This window comes from Scyliorhinus canicula, chromosome 18 (genome assembly GCF_902713615.1).
Source record: "Scyliorhinus canicula chromosome 18, sScyCan1.1, whole genome shotgun sequence".
Taxonomy (NCBI): Eukaryota; Metazoa; Chordata; class Chondrichthyes; order Carcharhiniformes; family Scyliorhinidae; genus Scyliorhinus; species Scyliorhinus canicula.
This window is the reverse complement of record NC_052163.1, coordinates 84,448,734-84,472,054: the sequence shown is the minus strand read 5'-3', so window position 1 is coordinate 84,472,054 and position 23,321 is coordinate 84,448,734. Positions and strand designations below refer to the sequence as shown.

At 46.6% G+C, this 23,321-nt stretch overlaps 1 pseudogene; it reads left to right on the top strand.

Annotated features, from left to right (window-relative positions):
• Positions 1-4,960: 4,960 nt before the first annotated feature.
• LOC119952889 lies at positions 4,961-8,126 on the top strand (annotated as a pseudogene).
• Positions 8,127-23,321: the final 15,195 nt, after the last annotated feature.

The following is a 23,321-nucleotide window of genomic DNA, read 5'->3' as shown; positions in this document are numbered from 1 at the left end:
TGATAGCCATTTCCACCCTGGGGAAATGTCTGGCTATCCACTCTATCCATGCCTCTCATCACATTGTACACCTCTATCAAGTCACCTCTCTGCCTTCTTTGCTCTAGTGAGAAAAGCCCTAGCTCCCTCAACCTTTCTTCATAAGACATGCGCTCCAGTCCAGTCAGCATCCTGGCAAATCTCCTCTGTACCCTTTCCAAAGCAGCCACATCCTTCCTATAATGAGGCGACCAGAACTGGACACAATATTCCAAGTGTGAATAACAAAATAAAGTAGAAGACAATGGCTTCACACAGTACCAATACTTTAACACAGTTCCAAATAATCTAAATTTAACGATCTTCAGAGCTAATAACACTTTATAGATTTTAAGATCTATAAGAGTTTGGTAACTTTTACCATCCAGTGTCTTTAAATTTTGTTTGGGTGCCTTCTGAGCTTAACAGCAGTCGGCTTTTCAGATCTAGCTCCATCCGCATTACTTGCTGGGACCTTGCCCAGCAATTCCTGCTGTCTGCTGAGATCTAAAACAGCTCCGTTCATTGGTTTCAGTATCACCTTAAATATGTTCTTTCCCTTTGATCTCTCTATTGTTTCACCCAGTTGCTTTAGAATTGTTCTCTCTCAGAATTGATTAACATAATCTCTTTACTTTAGATTTTAGATTTTAAAAGAGAAGTAAACTCACTCTATCCACACTTTATCTGTGACACCCTTCTTTCACATTTTCAAATCTTCTCCTTTGAATCACCACCACCCACCCAAATCTATTCCTGCACTGAAACGATCCTTATTATATTACCTTAGGAAAACATTTGCTTAAAGTATTGCTAGGCTCATTACCATATCAAACCCACAGGTAAAATTCACAGAGATGGTCTGTCCCTGGCTTTAATACTCACAAACGCCAAGAGTTTATCAGTATTACGAACAGTAAAATATTACAACTTTTTGAATTTTCCTGACACCATAGTGGGATTTCAATTTGTGTCCCCAAAGAATTAGCCTAGGCTTCCAGATACTCGTCCAGTGACATCACTATCCCCTCACTGAAGCTGTTCCCTTGTCTCCTCTTGCTCCCCCTGAAGTCACTCCCTCATTGCCTCATCCCACCCTGTATCCACTCAATCAACATCTGTCACCCTCCTGCAGGTGTTCCCACACTGCCTCTCCCTCCCCTAGCCACTCCCTCACCCTCCCGTTACCCCTCTCCCACCATCTTTCTCACTGCCTTTCTCAATACTCCTCCCTCACCTTCTCTCCTTCACCTTGTAACCACTCCCTCATCACCTCTTCCCCCCCATCCCATATCTGGTTGCTCACTGGGTCACTCCTATTCCCATCCCTCCCACTGTCTCTCCCTCCCCTTTCGCTGCTCCTTCACTGCCTCTTCCTCCTGGGAGCCGCATCCTTGTTGCCTTCTCCCCTGAAGTAATTTCCTCACTACCTCTCCTGTCCTGATACTGTACCAATTCTCAGGCCTGAGGCAGAATGCTGATACAAACTTTCCCATTGCTTGATGCTCTTCCAATCAGAGACTGCTTCTCTCCTATGTTTGCCGCTCACCACCAGCAAATGTGGAAGAGAACTAGCCCATGATTGGAGGAGCAGCTCTTCACAGAATCGGTCACTTCCACTTACTTGATCTTATGTGTATTAGAAACAATGGTTGGCAGGCTGCGTAGAAAGCGTTAGTGGGCCGGATTCTGGCCCTAATGCGTCTGTTGGACAAACCTGGGTTAAGAGACATAATACCGGCGTTGAAATTTGGGAACTTTTGTTCAGGTGATTTGGATCAAATTATTCCTAAATGCGGGAGATAGTAACTAGAGTGAATGAATTTTAAATCATTTAAGGAATGAAAGGAGAGGATAGGTGAATTTTTATTATGTGGAGAATGGTTGGGAGATAGAATATCTAACCAGCAACAGTGGTGGAAATGGAATGGAAAAGATTTTTAAAAGGGAAGTGAATAATTACTTGCAAAATAAATATATAAAAGGTTAGGTGATGACAAGTCTTGGAACTAAGTGAATGGGACTTTCACAATTTGGCACGGTTGCATTGAGCCAAATGATTGTATTCTATGCTCAAGATTCTGATTCCCCATGTGGTCATGGAGGGAGTGCATTGTGTGTCCTGTCGCCCAGGAACTCGGTGACCATCTCCAGCTGGTCGGTGTTGGATGGGTAGAAGCTGGGCAGCAGGCTGAAGCTGGGTCTCCGACCTGGGGACTGGGGAGGGGTGGACAGTAGCTCGAACTTCTTACAGATGTCCTCACTCGCGGCCAGCAGCCGCTGCTGGTAAAAAATTCTCCTCTTCGTCATAGAAGACCAGCTAGAAGGAGTCATCGTAATAACTGTAGTTGTTTTTGCCCAAGGAAGTGGTAGAGCAGTAAGGGGCATCTGGAATTGGAAATCTGAGTCAGAATTGTGGAGATCAGTCAAATGTGTTTTTTCAAATAATTTATTTTAAAATCCCAATGCTTTAATAAAATTAATAAGTGCAACAAATGCAACAAAAAAAAATTAACAAAGACACACCTCAAGAAATCATTTTTATCCTGCTTTGTTCCTGATTTCAGTTTGTTTCTTTGTTGGGCATTCACCAGAGGCCCTGGAGCTCACACCAACACTTCTTTGTCCAGCCGTGGACGCTCCTAACATCGATATGGAGATTCAACATCATATTCAAACTGTGAGCACCACCTTCAGATGCCTAAGGATGAGTTTTCCGTGAGTGCAACATCTGTGTTGCTGCCAATGTCCTCATGTACAAGGCAGTCATCCTCCCAGCTCTTCTATATGGCTCAGGAACTTGGACTATATACAGACCTCATCTCAAGACCCTGGAGAGGTACCATCAATGATGTCTGAGATAGGTTTTCCATGTCAGCTAAGGACAGGTGCACTAACATCAGTGTCCCTGAAGGAGCCAAGAGCACCTGCACCAAGGACATGATCATCTGAAACTAAGTCCGCTAGGCCGGCCATGTGTTTAGGATGCCAGAGTCTTGACTGCCAAAACAAATCCTCTTCTCCCAATTCAAGGAAGACTTCGGAACAAGAAAAGGACAAAGGAAACATTTCATAGACACCCTGACGGCTTAACTATAGAAATGCAATATAGGCGTCAATGCCTGGGAGACCCTTGCTCAGACCTACTAGGGGGAACCTCCTGATTGAAGGGACTCAATTCTTAGAGGACATCTGACTGCAAGAGGAAAGGAGGCTGAGAAAGGAATGGCCGGGATCTTGAATCCAAGGTCCACCCCCACCTGCTGGAAACACCTGCCACGTGTTCGGTCAGAGGTGTGGCTCGAGGACTGGGCTCATCAGTCACTAAAGGACCCACAGAACACATGACCAGTGATCCAGAGTTTATTTGGTGGACACTCATACTTGTTAGTGAGTGATCACCTGAGATTTTAACTTTGGTGGAAATATCAAATAGATATTGAAGGCCTTGCTTGATTTCCCCCCTCTGACTCAGACAGTATAACAAGAGGCTAATTTGATATCAATACCACCCACAGTTAAGCTGGTCCCAATATATTCAGTGAATAAAACTGCTGGGTTGGTAATTGGAGCAACTAACGTGGCGAAAATTCTGAAGTGATTCTTGATAAAACAACGTGTTGAGACTTCCCACTGTATTGGTGACAATGTCCCTTTAAGCAGTGAGTGTCTGACAGATACTTAAAGGAACCTATCAAATGAAACAATAAATAAAATATTTGTCAAATGTTTGTATAAATACATCTTTCGTCTTTGCTCTGGACGTCCCTCCCCTTAAAATAACATTGCACAGTACCTGCTTGGACCAGGTGTTTGTCAGTTTCATACCTACTCCGGATTGCTGATTTGGGCCGCATTGAAATGCCGAAAGTTGATTGGGTGAAGTTGGTACTGCAGAATGGTTTAGAGTAGAACTGAATAAATGAACAGAAATCAACGAGGGCCAAATTAAAAGGGGCCGCTCCTATTTGGAGCACAGCCCAAAAATAACAAAAGAGAAACGGAAATTTAAAAACATCAAAACAAAATGTGCAAAGGGTCGATACTGCCACTGCAGAAATGCAGTTTTTAACTTCAACCCAATACCTTTCAACATTTAAATGAGGTGCAATTAGTTCGTATCAGACAATACAACGTACCGAGATATTTAACAGCCTTAATGGTATTTTATTATTTAATAGGTTGGAATTTGATATTCAGATAGCTGGCAAGTAATGGCACAAGCCCCTTTCCTCTTGTGTTTGTCATGACAAGATGATCAAACGTTAACTGAGAAAGTTCGTTAATATATTGTGAGGACTCTAAGAGAGTTCCACTAACATGTGCTGTCTCAGTATATGGTGCAGAAACGTGTCACATAAATCCAGTTTTATAAGGAAATGTATGAAGAGAGAACCGGAAGATAAACTTATTTTCTTGTCCCATATTTTCCGCGGAAGTCTTTATGTTTGCCTGCTTCTTGTATCCTGGTCTAGATTTCAAGTGGAAGCTCACACTTTTAAAACTATTCCACGTTCCGAGTGGTGGTAAGAGTGTCAACTGAAGCGATGCTCCTGGTACCAATAAACATTGTTGCTATTATTGTTCCACTGCTGCAGTCCAGTGTGGTTCTGTTCACAGTAAAGTCTGGAGGCTGAGTCAGAATTTGACGCTCTCCATCAGTAAAAGAGCAGGAATTTGTGTTTCAATTTGATCGTTTAAAAGTGACCTACCTCGCCCCGAGTTTTCTGTTTAAAACTTAGTCTCTTTGGACTCAGGTGTCACGCCATCAATCTGAATCTCTGACTCTGATTGGGAGGGGTTTCAGACCCTTGCTCTGATTGGTGAGTGTGAATTCTCTAATTTGCATGGGGTTCCTTCCTGGTCTGAATGGCTCCACAACTGGGTTCAATGGGCAGCTGCTGCCACAGTCTGGTAGATACACTCGCTGAAGGAGGCAGCAAACTCACTGGCAGCAATGATGCGGATGTTGTGTTTTTTCTGCTCTCTGGCGCTGTGGCTGGGCTGTAAGTACAAACTCTGAACTCTGCTCCTCCCGCAGCAGCAGGTGGAGGTCTTGAAATCACTTTTAAACAGTCAATTTATAATGTTTAATCTCTGCTCTTTTACAGATGGACAGTCTCAGACTCAGCCTCCAGACCTGACTGTGACACCGTGAAACACGGCCACACTGGATTGTAACATTGGAGCGGATGATAGCTATGTTGTGAGCTGGTACAAGCAGACACCGGGATCAGTTCCTCAATGGATTCTCTACTATCATCATTCTAGCAGTGCCCCGAGTTATGGTTCTGGGTTTAGCAGCGACCGTTTAATGTCGAAAGCCAACAGCGGCCACAACATTTACCAGTTAACCATAAAGAACGTGGAGGTGAATGATGCCGCCGTCTATTACTGTGGAAAGTGGGTTTCCTCGAGCAGCACGTATGTGTCACAGTGACAGAAGGTAAAACAAAAACGGGTAGCAGCAACTATTACACAATTAACATCCTTCTTTCTGATAAATCTTTCTCGTGTTTTGTATCTCATAAAATCACTTAATTTTTACTTCATACAATATTTTCCAATTTATATCATTTAATTTTGATGACATTCTGAATCTGACTGCCCAGTATTGGGTGTTGATGATATTTTACTATCAGTGTGTGGATGTTGCTGTGAGTTTATTCCTTATTGTCCCTCGCCAGCAGGAACTCTGGGAATACAGGAAGCCTGAATAATGCTGGACTGGAAAATCTGAGCTTGTTTTCAGTCTGATTCCAGGATACCTGTATGGACTGAACCCTAGAACATCACACTGTGTGGGTGTTTGGCCAAGGGACCAAACTCTTTGTCGCAGGTAAGTGGCTGGAAATTCTTTCCTGAAGAAACGTGTTCTGTGCATTTGAACATTTAGTAATTTACTTACAATTTAAACTGTTCTTCTGAAATTTATACTGTGTGTAATGTCCAGCATAATCTGAATCTGTAAATTAGTGTTGTTTTCACAGTAGATCGTTTTATTTACTACTTAGAATCTGAAGTTGGAGAAATTTTGAGGGCTTAGATCTGTTCATTACTTCTAGAACCTGACGTAGAGGGAGGAATTTCGAGGGCTTAGATCTGTTCATTACTTCTAGAACCCGAAGTAGAAGGAGGAATTTTGAGGGCTTCCAATTCTGTTGAGTCCTATTTATTAACATAGTTTTGCTGAAAATTGTTTCTTTTCAAATTTGATTAGCAACCATCGCATTCTCAAAATTCTGCATGAACATGGAATCAAATTCAGTCCAGAAAAATTCTGGTTCAGTTTTTCCTGGTTTGTTCAAACCTAAAATATGGAGGGATGGTGTTGGAAAAGGGTAGATGAATCTATTTGGATGCCAGGAGACCCTAAATGCACATAAATGCAAAACAAGTTGAAACATTTAAGAGCCGAAATTGCGGAATGTTGTGCTGCCATTCTGGCCTTGATCACTAATTCACTATCAAAATTTGAAAACCCGAATCACGTTTATCCCTAAAGATACACTTGTTTATCGGCTGGTACCAGTGTAGGGCTGGTTGGAGAATGTGAGAGACAGAGGAAATGACAAGTAATTGGAGTCATATTAATCTATAATAATCTTTATTGTCACAAGTAGGCTTACATTAACACTGCAATGAAGTTACTGAGAAAAGTTCCTCGTCACCACATTCCGGCGCCTGTTCGGGTACACAGAGAGAGAATTCAGAATGTCCAAATTACCTACCAAGCACATCTTTCAGGACTTGTGGGAGGAAATCGGAGTAAACCCACGCAGACACAGGGTGAATCTACAGCCTCCATGCAGACAGTGACCCAACCAGGAATCGAACCCGGGACCCTGGCGCTGTGAAGCAACAGTGCTAATCACTGCGCTGAGGTGCTGTCCAGTGATTCAGATTTCTGTAACCTAATGGAGGGATTCAAAAGCCACCACAATAGTTTGCAAGTTTGAATACCAGTTTATTCAAACACATCCATAAAGCAGTCAGATTTTGTAAAATTCAATAATATCCTTTTTAGGAAAGGAACTCAGCTGTGTTTTTAAAGTTTGGAACTCCTCACACCAGTGGGACTGACTCTTAAGTGCCCTCTGTAATGGACCAACAAACCACTCGTATCAAAGTGCGATCAAGATATTGACTGACCATCACCTCAGGGCAACTTAAGATCCTATGAAGGCTGATGTTGCCAGTGATGCCCGAATTCAAAGAGCTAATTTGGGTAGGTCAGGATAGGAATCACAGCACGTGAAAACTCCAATCCACTAAACCATCAGGACAGTCTCGATAACAACTGATTAACGTTGTGGCTTCTGTTTTGATGTAGCCTACATTTCTGGGGTCCACTACAGGAAGCTACAACATTTCAAACCTACTTCTGTTAAACTCTGAAATTATCCTTTATTTTCTCGTAAATTTAATACGTGTTCCCTGGTTCTGATTGCAGCTCGGCAACTCCCTGACCCTTCAGTAAAACTGCTTGGACCTTCAGCCGATGAGATATCCACTAAAGGAGCCGGCACGTTAGTTTGCCTGGTCAGCAAACTGCCATGGGCTTTGCTGCGGTCAGCTGGACAGTCGATGGGAGCCCGACGAGCAGTGATGTACAAACCAGCGTGGTATCGCGGAACCCAGACAACAGCTTCAGACTCAGCAGCTACCTGACAGTCCCTGGCACAGATTGGAGCAGTGGGAAGGTGTACTCCTGTACAGTTCAACAAGGAGCAGCTTCAAAAACAACCGCAACCGCCTCTCAATCCGGCTGTTAAATAGATGGAAGTTTCACTCGAATAGTGGGAAAATAATACGCTTCTCTTCCCCCCCGATCCACATTTTCTACCTGTTATGTTGATGTCTATTATATTTTGTGCTTTGTTTTACTTTGTGTGGTTGCTTTGTATCTGAACATGAAGCAAGTCTCAGTGTTACCCTAATCCAGAAGGCTACATGAAGGTAAATGGAACTAGACATTTGGCTCTGTAAAGGGGCCTGTACACCACTAACAATGGATTTAATGAAGGTGATTTCTGATGCGCCAACAGCTTCAACCAGATCATTTGTCCCCGAATGTAAGAGGCAATAAATAAAATCTGTGCAGGAAACACCTTCCCAAATGTGTTCTTTTGTTGCAGAATTGTTACTCTGAGGCCATTGCCCCAGATTTAGCGCATCACAAAAAAATACTCCGTATTCTTCAGACACTTGAGTAGAATGGCTATCCCGACAGCCTCTCCGTTATTGCAGCTTCTTTTTTTAACTAGCTCACTAGGCCTGCATCGAAGCCCACTTTAAAAAAAAAAAACCGTCTGTGAAATATGGGTACTTTTACCTCTGGGAATAAAGTAGCCTGGTCAAATGCCACCAGGGTCCCCTGAACGTTGGCAGAACTCAAAAACAAGAACTGAGGGAGTGATTGACACATGTTGCCCTGTGGAAACCAGCAATTTTGACACACAAAGTTTCCAGTGATTGGTAGAAATAATCAGGACAAGATTTCACCTTTCAATACTTCACTGGAAGAAACCAATTAAAATCAACCTACATCAAATATTACTTGTGCAACTAAATCAAAGGAAAATGTCCTTTTTGGATGATGTAACTAATGCAAATTAGAAGCTGTACGATTGCATTTGTGATGCACTGCACTCTGATAGTTCTGTTACTGCCAGCTTTCTAGCAGGCTCCCTTCTATGTGCCACACTGGGTTGAAATTTCCAGTGTCCTTCAAAAGTTGTTGTATACAGCCTGAGTATTCCAGATATAATTTTCACACAAACTCACCACAGCTACTCCTTCTTCCTAAAATCTCCAGAAATCCATTGGTTCTGTATAATTTATTTTAAACTGAACACCAACTCTTACAAGTATTTGGATTGGCTGCTAACACAAAAACACTGTCTTCATAGCAGTAACTGCTTTGTTCAGCCACACAACTGGAATAGTGTTGTCTCTCCTGTACATTACAAAACAGCTGTTCTTTTTACTGTGGAAATATTTAGAAACTGTCACTTAATATCTTGATATGTTTTTGTTTAAGTTTCTTCCCCATCGTAGTCAGGTCATATGGTTCTGTCTCCAGGCAGAGATCTCACAGCATCTCTCTATCTACAGCATCCAATTAACAAAGACATTTAAAAACCCAAGTGTCCTGTAAATTTCAATATTCAATACAAAATATTAATAGTTGACTGTAGAAAGGTAATTTGTGAAGCAATAAAAGACATGAGTAGAATTGGAAGATTAAGAACTTGCCATCTGGGAGCCAATTACAGGGAGCTGTCCTTTTCAAAATACCTGTTCATTGATAGTATTGGGGCGTGGGTGGAACTCAGGTATGCATCGTTTTAAAAAAAAAAGTTTAAAAAAAATTTAATAGTCAATTTAGTGTGGCTAATCTACCTAACCAGCACATCTTTGGGTTGCGAAGGTGAAACCCACGCATACATGGGGAGAATGTGCATAAAAAGTATTTTTATTCAAGTTTTTAACATTTTCACATTTACAAAACATCACAACACAAAATAAAATAGACATTTTAGCACAAAACCCCACCCCTGCTCTGCCCCATAACAGTTGACGGTAACTAGCGTCTCTAAATTCAGAATAAACAAATCCCATGTCTTGTGGAACCCCTCATTTGCCCTTCTCAGATTTGATAGAATTTACAGTGCAAAAGGAGGCCATTTGCACCGGCCATTGGAAATGGCACCTTACTTAAGGCCACGCCTCCCCCCTACCCCAGTAACCCCACCTAACATTTCGGAAACTAAGGGGCAATTTAGCATAGCCAATGCACCTGATCTGCACATCTTTGGAACTGTGGGAGGAAACAGGAGCACCCAGAGGAAACCCACACAGACACAAGGAGAATGTGCAAACTCCACACAGATAGTCACCCTAGGCCGGAATTGAACCCGGGTCCCTGGAACTGTGAGGCAATGGGCAAACTTCACCTTCTAAATGCAGGAACTCCATTAGATTCTCCAGCCACACCAAGGCACAGGGTGGAGAAGCTAACCTTCACCCCAACAGAACTCACCTATGAGCGATCAGCGAGGTGAAGACTAAAACATCTGCCCCCACTCCTGCCTCCAACTCTAGCAGGTCTGACACCCTGAATATGGCCCACAGGGGACCAGGCTCCAGATCCACATGCAAGACCGCCAAAATGGTGCTGAAGTACGACCTTCAAAATTTCTCCAACTTTGGGCAGGACCAGAACATTATTAACTGGGCCCCTCCCATGCCGCTCACAAATATCCTGTACCCCTTCAAATAGCCGGCTCATCCTCGACTTCGTCACACGCTCCCTGTGTGCCACCTTTAGCTGTATCAACTCCAGCCTCTCACACAAAGTTGAGGCATTCGCCCTCTGCAACACTTCGCACCACAACCCCTCCTCTAGTGCCATACCAATTCCTCCTCCCACTTATTTTTGACCTCCTCCAGGGACACCTTTTTGTCCAAAATTCTCCCACAAACTGCCGAGATGACCCCACCCTCCAACCCCGCTACCGACACCTTTTCCAACAACGAGGAGGAAGATATTGTCAGAAAGCCCTTTTCTGCAAAGTTCCACACCTGCATGTATCCAAAACCCCTCCCACTCGGGAACCCAAACTTCTCCCTCAACTTCTCAAAGCTCGTGCACCGCCCTTCAAAAAGAAATTCCTTATCCCTCTTTCCTCCCATCCTTGAAACCTCGTATCCATCTTTCCCAGTTCAAACACGATTCCCTCGGATCGACATCAACCTCGGACCCCGTCCCTAACCTAAAGTGCTGCTGAAATTGCTTCTATATTTTATTGAAACAAATTACTGCGGATGTTGGAATCTGAAGCGAAAGAGAAAATGCTGGAATATCTCAGCAGGTCTGGAAGCATCTGTCGGGAGAGAAAAGAGCTAACGTTTCGAGTCCGATGACTCTGTCAAAGCTAGCTTTGAAACAGAGTCATCGGACTCGAAACGTTAGCTATTTTCTCTCCCGACAGATGCTGCCAGACCTGCTGAGATTTTCCAGCATTTTCTCTTTCGCTTCCATATTTTAATCGTGGCAACCACCACAGGATTCCCTGAATATCTCCCTGGGGCAAACAAATCCCTGTAAAACTCTTCAAAAACTTGTTCACCTGCTTCGGTGCCACCACCAGCACTCCCGTGCCATCCCTGATCAAACAGTCTCTCTCGCCATCGCCCATTGGCAGAGCAGCTGGCCTTCTCCCCATACTCATACACAACTCCACTCGCCCGCCTCAGCTGCTGAACCACCTTTCCCGTGGACAGAAGATCGACCTCGCCTGTAGCTCCTTCCTCCTCACCATAAGACCAGGCGTCGGGTCCTCCCTGTACCTTCCATCGACCTCCAAAATCTCCTCCATCGAACGCTACAACTCCTCCCTTGCCTCCCTGTCCACCTGTGCCTTAAACAAAATGACCTTGCCCCTCACTACTGCTTTCTATGCTTCCCATACCACTGACGGCGAAACCCCCCCATTCCTATTAAACCCTACATTGTCTTCAATCACTTTCCCGATTTTGATACAAAAATTTGGATCCGGCAACATGCTCACATCGAACCTCCATGCCCACCTCTGAGCTGACCCCTTCTCCATGTCCATGTGGACCATGTCCACCCAGTGTGAAGCATGGTCCAAAATAATGATCACAGAATACTTTGCCTTCATCACCGCAACTAACAACTTCCCTATCACAAAAATAATCAATCCTCGAGTACTGGCAAAAGGAACAAATACTCCCTGTTCCGGGGACGCAAAACCTCCACGGGTACACCCCTCCCACCTCGTTCATAAAGGTGGCCAACACCTTCAAACCCACCCGAGGCTTGGACCTGTCCGTCTTCGGATCCAACAGTGTGTTCAAGTCCCCTCCCAGTACTAATTGGTGCATATCAAAATTCGGAATGACAGCCAACGTCTTTTCATAAATCGGATGTTGTCCCAATTCGGGGCATTTATTCTAACCAGCACTACCAACCTCCCTTCCAATGCACCCGTTACTATTAAGCACCTGTCCCCCTGATCAGCCACCATCTTCCACATCTGAAACTTCACCCTTTTATCCACCAGAATTGCCACCCCGGGCCCTGCTTTTAAAGCCCAAGTGGAACACGTGACTCACCCAGCCCTTCCTAAGCCTCATCTGGTCTTTCACCCACAAATGAATCTCTTGGACCAGCACCATGTCGGCTTTCAAGCACTTTTAAGTGTGAGAAAACTCTCGCTCGCTTCACTGGTGACCCCAACCCTCGCACATTCCACGTCGCCATGCTGACCGGGGTCTCTCACACCTCCCCCCCCCCCCCCCCCCCCTCCTATCCACTATAACTACTACTCCAGGCCCCGTGCAGCAGGCTAGACCCAACCCTACCCGTAGTCACCATCAGCCTCATATCAATCGCCGCTTCCCAGAAACTCCCCCAACCACTTCCTCTCGAAAACACCTCACACAGTATCATCCCCCCCACCATTCACATCTCCCGGCCCACTGAAACCTGTCCATGCAGGCTCTAATAACCGTGGCGCCCTCCCCCACCTTGCTCCTGTTCATTAACCAACTTGCATTTGCTAGCGAGGTGGCCCCTGCCAGGGCCTCATCCCGACATAAAAACCAAACCAACATCAAAACCCCCCACACCTAAACCTCCCAAACTCTGCACTCAATAATCCCTTGGACCCAAAAGAAAGCACGTGATGGGCTGGCACACGTCATCTTTCCTTCTGCTGGACTCACAGCCGAACTCGTTGGTGGACTTTGCTCACCCCCTTCTTCCCCTGATTCTTCTTCTGTAACTTCAACATCCCAGCCAACCACTACCAATCCCAAACACCCCTTCCCAATGACAACATCGAGCATAGTAAAAACAAGAACCAAGCAAAATAAAAGAGACATAAAGAAAACAGGAAAGATCAATAACATCAAAGTCCAAACTCATCTCAGTCCCAGTCCTTCAGTTTTCATAAATTCCTCTTTCTCCTCCGTCATCTCAAAATAGAAGTCCTTAAGAGTTGTTCATCACTGTCAACTTCGCCAGGTAGACCAACCCAAACCTCATGTTACTCTTGTAAATGCTGCCTTCGCCCACCTCGTTAGCTCCGCCTTAAGATCCTGGTGTATCTGAATACCAACGACTTCCCACCTCACCTCTCAATTCAGCTTCGCCCATCTCAACATCTTCTCCTTCACTGACAACTATGGAAGCAGGCTATCACAGCCCTTGGTGGCTCATCCGTCTTTGGCTTTGGCCGGAGCGACCAGTGGGCCCTATCCAACATGTAGAGGGAGGGATCCTCCTCCTCCATCAACTTAGCGAACATCTCCACAAAGTATTGCGTTGGCCTGTGGCCCTCCAACCCCTCAGGTAGTCCATGATCTGCAGATTTTGCCTTTGTGATCTGTTCTCCATTTCCTCCACTTTGGCTCTCAGCCCTTTATTTATCTCCACCACCCTCTGCAGCTCCTCACCCATCGAGGTGAACTAGTCGCTGTGCTGCAACAATGTCTCCTCCATCCCCTTCAACACCTCTCCTTGTTCCCACATCTCTATCGATGTCTTTCTCGAAGCTGCCTTTATCACGGCAGGAGTCTCACTCACCCATTCCTTAAGCGAGGTCATCATCTCTTATCGATGCCTATCGAAATGCTTAGAGAACAACCGCTCAAACGCTCCCGCCATCACTTTGGCCAGCTTATCCACGGTAATGGGCGAAGCCCAACCAGACGGGCTCACACTTGCCATCTTTCCTTCTGCTGGACTCACAGCCGAACTCGCTAGCAGACTTTCGCTCGCCCCCTTCTTCCCATGATTCTTCTTCTGGAACTTCAACATCCTACAACCGCTTCAGACTTTCCAACACCTAATCATTCAAAATTGACCCCTGAAAATGGTGTGTAAAGGGCCAAAATCATGGGTGGCACGGCTGCACAGTGGTTAGCACTGCTGCATACAGCACTGAGGACCCGGGTTCAATCCCAGCAATGGATCACTGTCTGTGTGGAGTATGCACATTCTCCCCATGTCTGTGCAGGTTTCACCCCCACAACCCTAAGCGGACCTGTGCGGGGAGAGGATTAAGGCAGCGCCAGGCTCGAGGCCTTCACTTACCTTCCGGGAGGAGAGAGGAGCGGACCTGCCGCCGGGCACTGCTGCAGGTCGGACAGCTGCTTGTCTGTTTATTTCAAAATTGAAAATACCCAGTAAAGTGACGTCACAGGAGACTGTCCTGATTGGCTGAAAGGCAGACTGGGCTAAATTTGAATATTTGTGGAGTTGCTAGTTTTAATTTGATTTAAATTACTATTTTTAAGTTGATTTGAATTACTATTTTTTAATTTTTTAATCTCACTTAAATAACTATTTTGGGTTGATTTAAATTACTATTTTTAAGTTGACTTAAATAACTTTATAAATTTTAATTAAAAAAACTTTTAAAATTTCAATTAAATAACTATTTAATCTGTTGTCAGATCAAGCAAGATAAATACTCTGGGATAAAGCTAATTAAATAGTGTACAGGAGATTGGATATAATCCAACACAAAAATATCTTTCTGAAGATTCATTTCAAAAGTTTAATTTAAAGGAATAAATCATGGCAGCTCCAAGGCGTGGTCTGCTTCTCTTGCTCCATGTGGCAGGCTGAGGACAGTTCCAGTCCCCAGGGTCAGCATGTGAGCAGGAAGTGTCTCCAGTTACAGCTCCTGGAAGCTCGAGTTTCAGAGCTGGAGCAGCGGCTGGGGACACTGTGGAGCATCTGCGAATCGGAGAGTATCGTGGATAGCATAAATAGAGAGGTGGTCACACTGCAGGCTCAGATTCTGCAGGCAGGAAGGGAATGGGTGACCACTAGACAGAGCAAGAGAGCGAGGCAGGTAGTGCAGGAATCTCCTGTGGCCATTCCCCTGCAGAACAGATATACCATTTTGGATACTGTTGAGAGAATGGCCTCTCAGGGGAAAACAGCAACAGCCAAACCCGTGGCACCACTGTTGGTTCTGCTGTATACGGGAGGGGTAATAAGTGTGACAGTGCAATAGTTATAGGGGATTCAATTGTAAGGGGAATAGACAGGTGTTTCTGTGGCCGCAAACGAGACTCTAGGATGGTATGTTGCCTCCCTGGTGCTTGGGTCAAGGATGTCTTGGAGTGGGTACAGGACATTGTGGCGGGGGGAGGGTGAACAGCCAATGGTCGTGATACACATCGGTACAAACGACATGGGTAAAAAAAAGGATGAGGTCCTAAAAGCAGAATTCAGGGAGCTAGGAAGGAAGTTAAGAAATCGGACATCGAAGATAGTGATCTCAGGATTACTACGGGTGCCACGTGCTAGTCAGAGTAGAAATGACAGGATATATAGGATGAATACGTGGCTGAAGGGATGGTGTCAGGGGTGGGTTTCAGATTCCTCGGACATTGGGACCGGTTCTGGGGGAGGTGGGACCTGTACAAACTGGACTGGTTACATCTGGACAGGACTGGAACTGATGTCCTCGGGGCGGGTATTTGCTAGAGTGGTTGGGGAGTGTTTAAACTAACGTGGCAGGGGGATGGGAACCGATGCAGGAAGTCGGAAGGTAGTAAAACATGGACAGAAACAAAGGCAGTACGGGTGTTCAAATGGAATGTGCAACACTAGGAAAGTTTTCTCATCTCTGCTCTGATGTCAGGTGCGACCCAAGTGAATCCAGAGAGGATGGGATGACCATCTGGGCTGAGGTACCACAGGATGCTGCTATACATCGCCCAGTGCATGCTCTTGCAACAGAGTCATCTGCATGGCATGTTCATGGAGTTCGGAAGAGGTAACACTAATGCCTCAGTTGATAAATGCAACATATAGACCAGAAGGTGCCAAGTTCATCACTTGGTCTATGTTGAACTAACTGACCGCAGCCATCATTGCAAGTGGCCTAACATCCACAGAATAGGGAGAGAAATCACCGCTGCAGAAAAATGCTTTTACGGATCTTGGGCGAGGATTTAGAACATAGAACAGTACAGCACAGAACAGGCCCTTCGGCCCTCAATGTTGTGCCGAGCCATGATCACCCTACTCAAACCCACATATCCACCCTATACCCGTAACCCAATAACCCCCCCTTAACCTTACTTTTATTAGGACACTACGGGCAATTTAGCATGGCCAATCCACCTAACCCGCACATCTTTGGACTGTGGGAGGAAACCAGAGCACCCGGAGGAAACCCACGCACACAGGGGGAGGACGTGCAGACTCCACACAGACAGTGACCCAGCAGGGAATCGAACATGGGACCTTGGAGCTGTGAAGCATTTATGCTAACCACCATGCTACCCTGCTGCCCCTGATTTATTTGGCTTTGATTGGGTGTTCCCCTAGAATGATGCAGCACAGTCAGCCTACCGTGCCTATGCCAAAGAACTATCCAAATAGTATCCCCCATCCCTCCTCTGGTTTTCCCCTTAGCCCTGAAACTTTTCTCTTTTAAGAATTTATCTCATTCCCTTTTGAATCTGCTTCCACCAATCTTGCAGTTCGCCCATTAGCTGCCTGGATAAAATCTCCCCTCCAATTCTTTTGTAAATTATGTCAAATGTATTCTCTGGTTATCAACAACTCCCCATCTCTTACCCCCACTAGTTCTTCCTACTTGCTGTATCAAATATTAAATTCCTCCCTGAACAATCTCACTGGCATGGAAGGGAATGTTTCCCACTGCCCATTGTTTAGGCTCACATTTGAGCAATGTGCAATCAGATGAGGTACCAGACGGCTGCTTTAACCCACCCCCAACTCCCCCATTTACTGGTGCCGTCCCTCAATTGGTCCAGTTACTAATGCTTCCTGAAAGTCACTGGTCTCTAAAATTGGGCGCGATTCTCTGGAAAGATTTGGTAGCGGGCGGGAACTGCTGCAGGTTTGGTGCTTAGCCTGGCGAGGCTGGCAATGCAATACAATGTTAATTGGTTCATTTAACGAGGCTTCACGCTACAAATGAAGGCTCGCCAGCTGATTCGCCGTGACTGCGCTCGCCAGCCCTCCACTAACAAGGTTGAGCAGCACTTAAACAACACGCAGTCAAGCCCACTCAGCTCGCAGCCATGGCGCCGAGACACACGGCCCCAAGGTTTGGAGACGCAGACATCGAGAGGCTCCTAGATGCAGTCAAGTCCAGGAGAGATATTCTGTTCTACGAGGGTCCGAGAGGGTGAGCCACATGGCAACCGATGCTGCCTGGGATGAAGTGGCAGCGGTGCCAGCTCAGTCTCCAGTGCTGCAAGATCAATGGCCTAAAACAGGCAGCACAGATAAGTTGACACCACCCTTACCCCCCCCCCCCAACCCTTCCTTCACCAACTCCCTCAACCCTTCCTTCAACAACCCCCACCCCAACCGTCCTTCACCACCCCCAGCCCCCCACCCCAACTCTTCCTTCACCACCCCAACTCTTCCTTCACCATTCCCATCCCAACTCTTCCTTCACTACCCTCATCCCAACCTTTCTTTCATCATCAAACCCCCCCCAACCACTGTGAACCGCATGTGCGGCTAGCCATTGCTTCTGTCTCCACAGGAGAAGCCCTCCCACAATCACCGGGAGAGGGCCCAGACTGGCAGAGGTGCCGAACATAAGAATCCTCATGACCTTTGGGGAATGGGCCCTGCAGGTTATGGGGGTGGACGAGGACAGAGCGACATTCGCCACAGAGGTGAGGATTGACCGGGCCCCAATCAGTGGACCTGTCAAATGTGAGTTAATGCCAAACAGACCGACCCATTCCTCCACTGGACCACGTGTTAATTCTCCTGCAGGTCCTCCAGCCGATTTTGCTGGCCCATCCGGGGTGGCCCCCTTCACTGTTCCATGAGACCACCCCAGAAGAGGCCTCCCAGGATCCCACAATCGACTCATCATGATAACCCACAGATACCCCACCCTCGAGACACACACCTCGGTGGACAACTTTAGTGGTCAGGCTTCTGGGTCACATTCTGCTGAGCACACACAATCGCTGATGCACATCAGGTGGAGGCAGTAACGTCCAGGCGAGACAGCAGTCAGAGGTCGGCTGGATCCCATGCTCAGCTGGGTCCCAGCCAAGTGCTGAACCTATGGAACAGGCTATTTCTGAGCTGATGGAGAAATTACGGAGCGGCCAAGACATATAGGGGGAGATGTCAGCGACACTCCAGCAGGTCCATGGCGGATTGGAGGAGTCCCAGAGGCTACAGGTGCAGGAAATGTCAGCGGCAATGCATGGTTCAAAGGCCAACACTACTAGGGTGGCGACCGCAGTGGAGACCCTGGTGCACAACGTCAGCTGCATTAGTGGTGGTGTCCAAGGCGTGGCTCAGCGATGCCCATGGCTGAGGGCCTTGGAAGAATGTCCGACATACTGGGGAACATGACCCAGTACCAGGCTGACCTTGGAGGTGCTATGGGACATGTCCCACTCTCAGGTGGGAATGATGGAGGTGCTGCGAAGCTCGTTCCAGTCACAAGTGGGCATCGCTGAGGCACAACATAGCATGACCCAATCACCAAGGAGCATTGCCAAGGGCGTCAACACCATTGAGCAGACATTGGGAAGCCGCCAGGGCCAGATAACGCAGGCAAAACGGGATCTCGAACCAGCTGCCTCTCGGTCCCGAGGTGAACAGCAGGTCCCTTTGGGCACCAACTGGGAGGGGTTGCTGGGTGCCAACCCGGACCCATTCCGGAGTGGGGATGTGGCCACCAGCTCCACAGAGTTTCACCCTTCTGATGACGCCGCGTCTCGCAGTCAGCACATGGGACAAGGCAGCACAACTGTGCATGTGCCACCGACAAGTACTCCGGCCTCAGAGAACGACCACCAAGGGCATTGATGGCCACGGGATATGGTAAGCAGCTGGATGCCTCGACGTCTGATGTGCATCCTGGGAACACACCTAGGATGTGGCGGTAAAGCAAGGAAGGTAAAACACGTCAAGGATCACTGGGTGGGCACTGTTGGGGGGGGTTGGTTAGGGGGTGGAAGGGCATCATCAGGTGTGGGGCACTGTTGAGCACTTGTGAAACATTAAAAACCCTTCAGTTTTTCAGCAGTAGCAGCGAGAGCAGTAACCAGGGGGCTGTCGGGAAGGTAAGTTTCCCGTTTTAAAAACTTACCTTACAGGAGAAGCAGCCTTCAGTTGTTCAGCAGTAACAGCGAGAGCAGTAACCAGGGGGCTGTCGGGAAGGTAAGTTTCCCGTTTTAAAAACTTACCTTACAGGAGAAGCGGCCTTCAGTTTTTCAGCGGTAGCAGCGAGAGCAGTAACCAGGGGGCTGTCGGGAAGGTACGTTTCCCGTTTTAAAAAGTTACCTTACAGGAGCGGTGAGAGGGAGGAGCTGGGTGGGAGCAGTCGAATTGCACTCTGGGAAGGTGAGTGAACTGATATATTTGGGCAGCGGCAGAACCCGTGACATTACACGTGTAGTGTCTCCCACCCGCCCTCCTCCTCTAACCAAAAAAAAAAGACTGTGGTGTGGTTCATAAGGTAAGGTTTTTCTATTTCTATTTATCATGTGATTGGTAACAATTTTTCTGTTTTTTTCCTTTTTCATTTATCTATTATTTGACATTATAGTTGGACTAAGTTAAGTTTAAGATTAAAAATGGCAGGAGAACTCAGACCCGCGTTATGTTCCTCTTGCTCAATATGGGAGCTCAGGGACATGGCTGATGTCCCGGACTCCTTCACCTGCGGGAAGTGCGTCCAGCTACAGCTCTTGTTAGACCACATGGCAGCTCTGGAGCTGCGGATGGACTCACTTTGGAGCATCCGCGATGCTGAGGCGGTCGTGGATAGCACGTTTAGCGAATTGGTCACACCGCAGATTAGGATTGCTGAGGGAGAAAGGGACTGGGTGACCAAAAGTCAGAGAAAGAGCAGGAAGGCAGTGCAGGTGTCCCCTGCGGTCATCTCCCTCCAAAACAGGTATACCGTTTTGGATACTGTTGGGGAGATGACTCACCAGGGGAAGGCAGCAGTAGCCAGGTTCATGGCACCGTGGCAGGCTCTGCTGTACAGAAGGGCGAGAAAAAGAGTGGAAGGGCTATAGTCATAGGGGATTCAATTGTAAGGGGTGTAGACAGGCCGTTCTGTGGTCGAAAACGAGACTCCCGAATGGTATGTTGCCTCCCAGGTGCACGGGTCAGGGAGGTCTCCGATAGGCTGAAGAACATTCTGAAGGGGGAGGGTGAACAGCCAGTTGTCGTGGTGCATGTAGGCACCAATGATATATGTAAAAAAACGGGACGAGGTCCTACAAGCAGAATTTAGGGAGTTAGGAGCCAAGTTACAAAGTTGGACCTCAAAGGTAGTAATCTCAGGATTGCTACCAGTGCCACGTGGTAGTCAGAGTAGAAATGAAAGAATAGACAGGATGAACGCGTGGCTTGAGAGATGGTGCAGGAGGGAGGGGTTCAGATTTCTGGGACATTGGGACCAGTTCTGGGGGAGGTGGGACTAACAAATTGGATGGTCTACACCTGGGCGGACTGGAACCAATGTCCTTGGGGGTGTTTTTGCTAACGCTGTTGGGGAGGGTTTAAACTAATGTGGCAGGGGGATGGGAACCAAATGAGGTTAGTGGACAGTAAGGAGGTAGTAACTAAAGCCTGTAAGGAACTAGATCATGAAGTCAGCGTGACTAAGGGGAAGAGTAGGCAGGGAGCAGATGATGAACACAAAGGGACTGGTGGTCTGAGGTGTATTTGTTTTAATGCAAGAATTGTAGTAGGTAAGACAGATGAACTTAGGGTTTGGATTAGTACCTGGCAGTATGATGTTATTGCTATTCCTGAGACTTGGTTGAGGGAAGGGCATGATTGGCAACTAAATATCCCAGGATGTCGATGCTTCAGGCGGGATAGAGAGGGAGGTAAAAGGGGTGGAGGGCATTATTGGTCAGAGAGGATATCACAGTTGTGCTGAAGGAAGGCCCGAGGGAGGACTCGAGCAGTGAGGCGATATGGGCGAGCTCAGAAATAGGAAGGGTGCGGTAACAATGTTGGGGCTGTACTACCGACCTCCCAACAGCGAGCGTGAGATAGAGGTGCAAATATGTAAACAGATTATGGAAAGATGTAGGAGCAACAGGGTGGTGGTGAGAGAAGATTTTAATTTTCCCAACATTGACTGGGATACACTTAGTGTTAGAGGTCTAGATGGAGCAGAATTTGTAAGGAGCATTCAGGAGGATTTTCTAGAGCAGTATGTAAACAGTCCAACTCGGGAAGAGGCCATATTGGACCTGGTGTTGGGGAATGAGCCCGGCTAGGTGGTTGAAGTTTCAGTAGGGGATTACTTTGGGAATAGTGATCACAATTCCGTAAGTTTTAGAATACTCATGGACAAAGACGAGAGTGGTCCCAAAGGAAGAGTGCTAAATTGAGGGAAGGCCAACTGTACCAAAATTCGGCAGGAGCTGGGGAATGTGGATTGGGAGCAGCTGTTTGAAGGTAAATCCACATTTGATATATGGAAGGCTTTTAAAGAGAGGTTGATTAGAGTGCAGGACAGACATGTCCCTGTGAAGATGAGGGATAGAAATGGCAAGACTAGGGAACCATGGATGACAGGTGAAATTGTGAGATTAGCTAAGAGGAAAAAGGAAGCATACATAAGGTCTAGGCGACTGAAGACAGACAAAGCTTTTGAAGAATATCGGGAATGTAGGACCAATCTGAAACAAGGAACAAGAGGGCTAAAAGGGGTCATGAAATATCTTTAGCAAACAGGGTTAAGGAAAATCCCAAAGCCTTTTATTCATATATAAGGAGCAAGAGGGTAACTAGAGAAAGGGTTGGCCCACTCAAGGACAAAGGAGGAAAGTTATGCGTGGAGTCAGAGAAAATGGATGAGATTCTTAACGAGTACTTTGCATCGGTATTCACCGAGGAGAGGGACATGACGGATGTTGAGGTTAGGGATAGATGTTTGATTACTCTAGGTCAAGTCGGCATAAGGAGGGAGGATGCGTTGCGTATTCTAAATCCCCAGGTTCGGATGGGTTCTATCCCAGGTTACTGAGGGAAGTGAGAGAGGAAATAGCTGGGGCCTTAACAGATATCTTTGCAGCATCCTTGAACACGGGTGAGGTACCGGAGGACTGGAGAATTGCTAATGTTGTCCCCTTGTTTAAGAAGGGTAGCAGGGATAATCCAGGTAATTATAGACCGGTGAGCCTGACGTCAGTGGTAGGGAAGCTGCTGGAGAAGATATTGAGGGATAGGATCTATTCCCATTTGGAAGAAAATAGGCTTATCAGTGATAGGCAACATGGTTTTGTGCAGGGAAGGTCATGTCTTATCAACTCAATAGAATTTTTTGAGGAAGTGACAAAGTTGATTGATGAGTGAAGGGCTGTAGATGTCATATACATGGACTTCAGTAAGGTGTTTGATAAGGTTCCCCATGGTAGGCTGATGGAGAAAGTGAATTCTCAGGGGTCCAGGGTGTACTAGCTAGATGGATAAAGAACTGGCTGGGCAACAGGAGACAGAGAGTAGTAGTGGAAGGGAGTTTCTCAAAATGGAGAACTGTGACCAGTGGTGTTCCACAGGGATCTGGGCTGGGACCACTGTTGTTGCTCTGTTTACTTGCGATAAATATGACGGTTAATAAAGTCGCCTTTCTTAATCCTAATTATGAGTGTGCTTCAGAGTCGCCAGGTATCTCTCGATACCGCCACAAGGTTCAACCCAAATACCGATCAAAGAACCAATACACCAGTTAGTTAGTTCAAAGTCAATACTACTTTATTTACACACAGTAAGATCTACTCATGCACAATAACACTACAGGCTAAACTATATCTATCACTAACACCTATACTTAACTTCGGGTGCCCACTTAGGTCAGAGGAACAATGGCCGTTGTTCGGATCTGAGGCTGTTGGGTTCGAAGAGGTAACAGGAGTACAGCTAAGGTCGCCCGTCTGGCAGCGAGCGTTGAACTTGAACTTACTTGCTTCTGGTGGTGCTGGTGGAAGGGTCTCTCCACTTGAGAGCCGAATACAAGAGAGCGAACTTTTCGCGGGGGTTCCTTCTTATACATGGAGGGGCTTCACGCGCTTTTAGGCGGGCCTTAAACTTGGTCCCAATTAATTGGGCAGCTTCTTGATCGCTGCCATCGATCTAACCCAATAAAGGGGTGGGTGCCTTGATGGCTGGGCATGTCCTAGGTGGCCGTTGGCCTTGCTTTGTTTGTGTCTTCTGGTTGGGGTAGTAGAGCCGGACTGTCTGGGACAGTATTGGCTACCTGAGCACT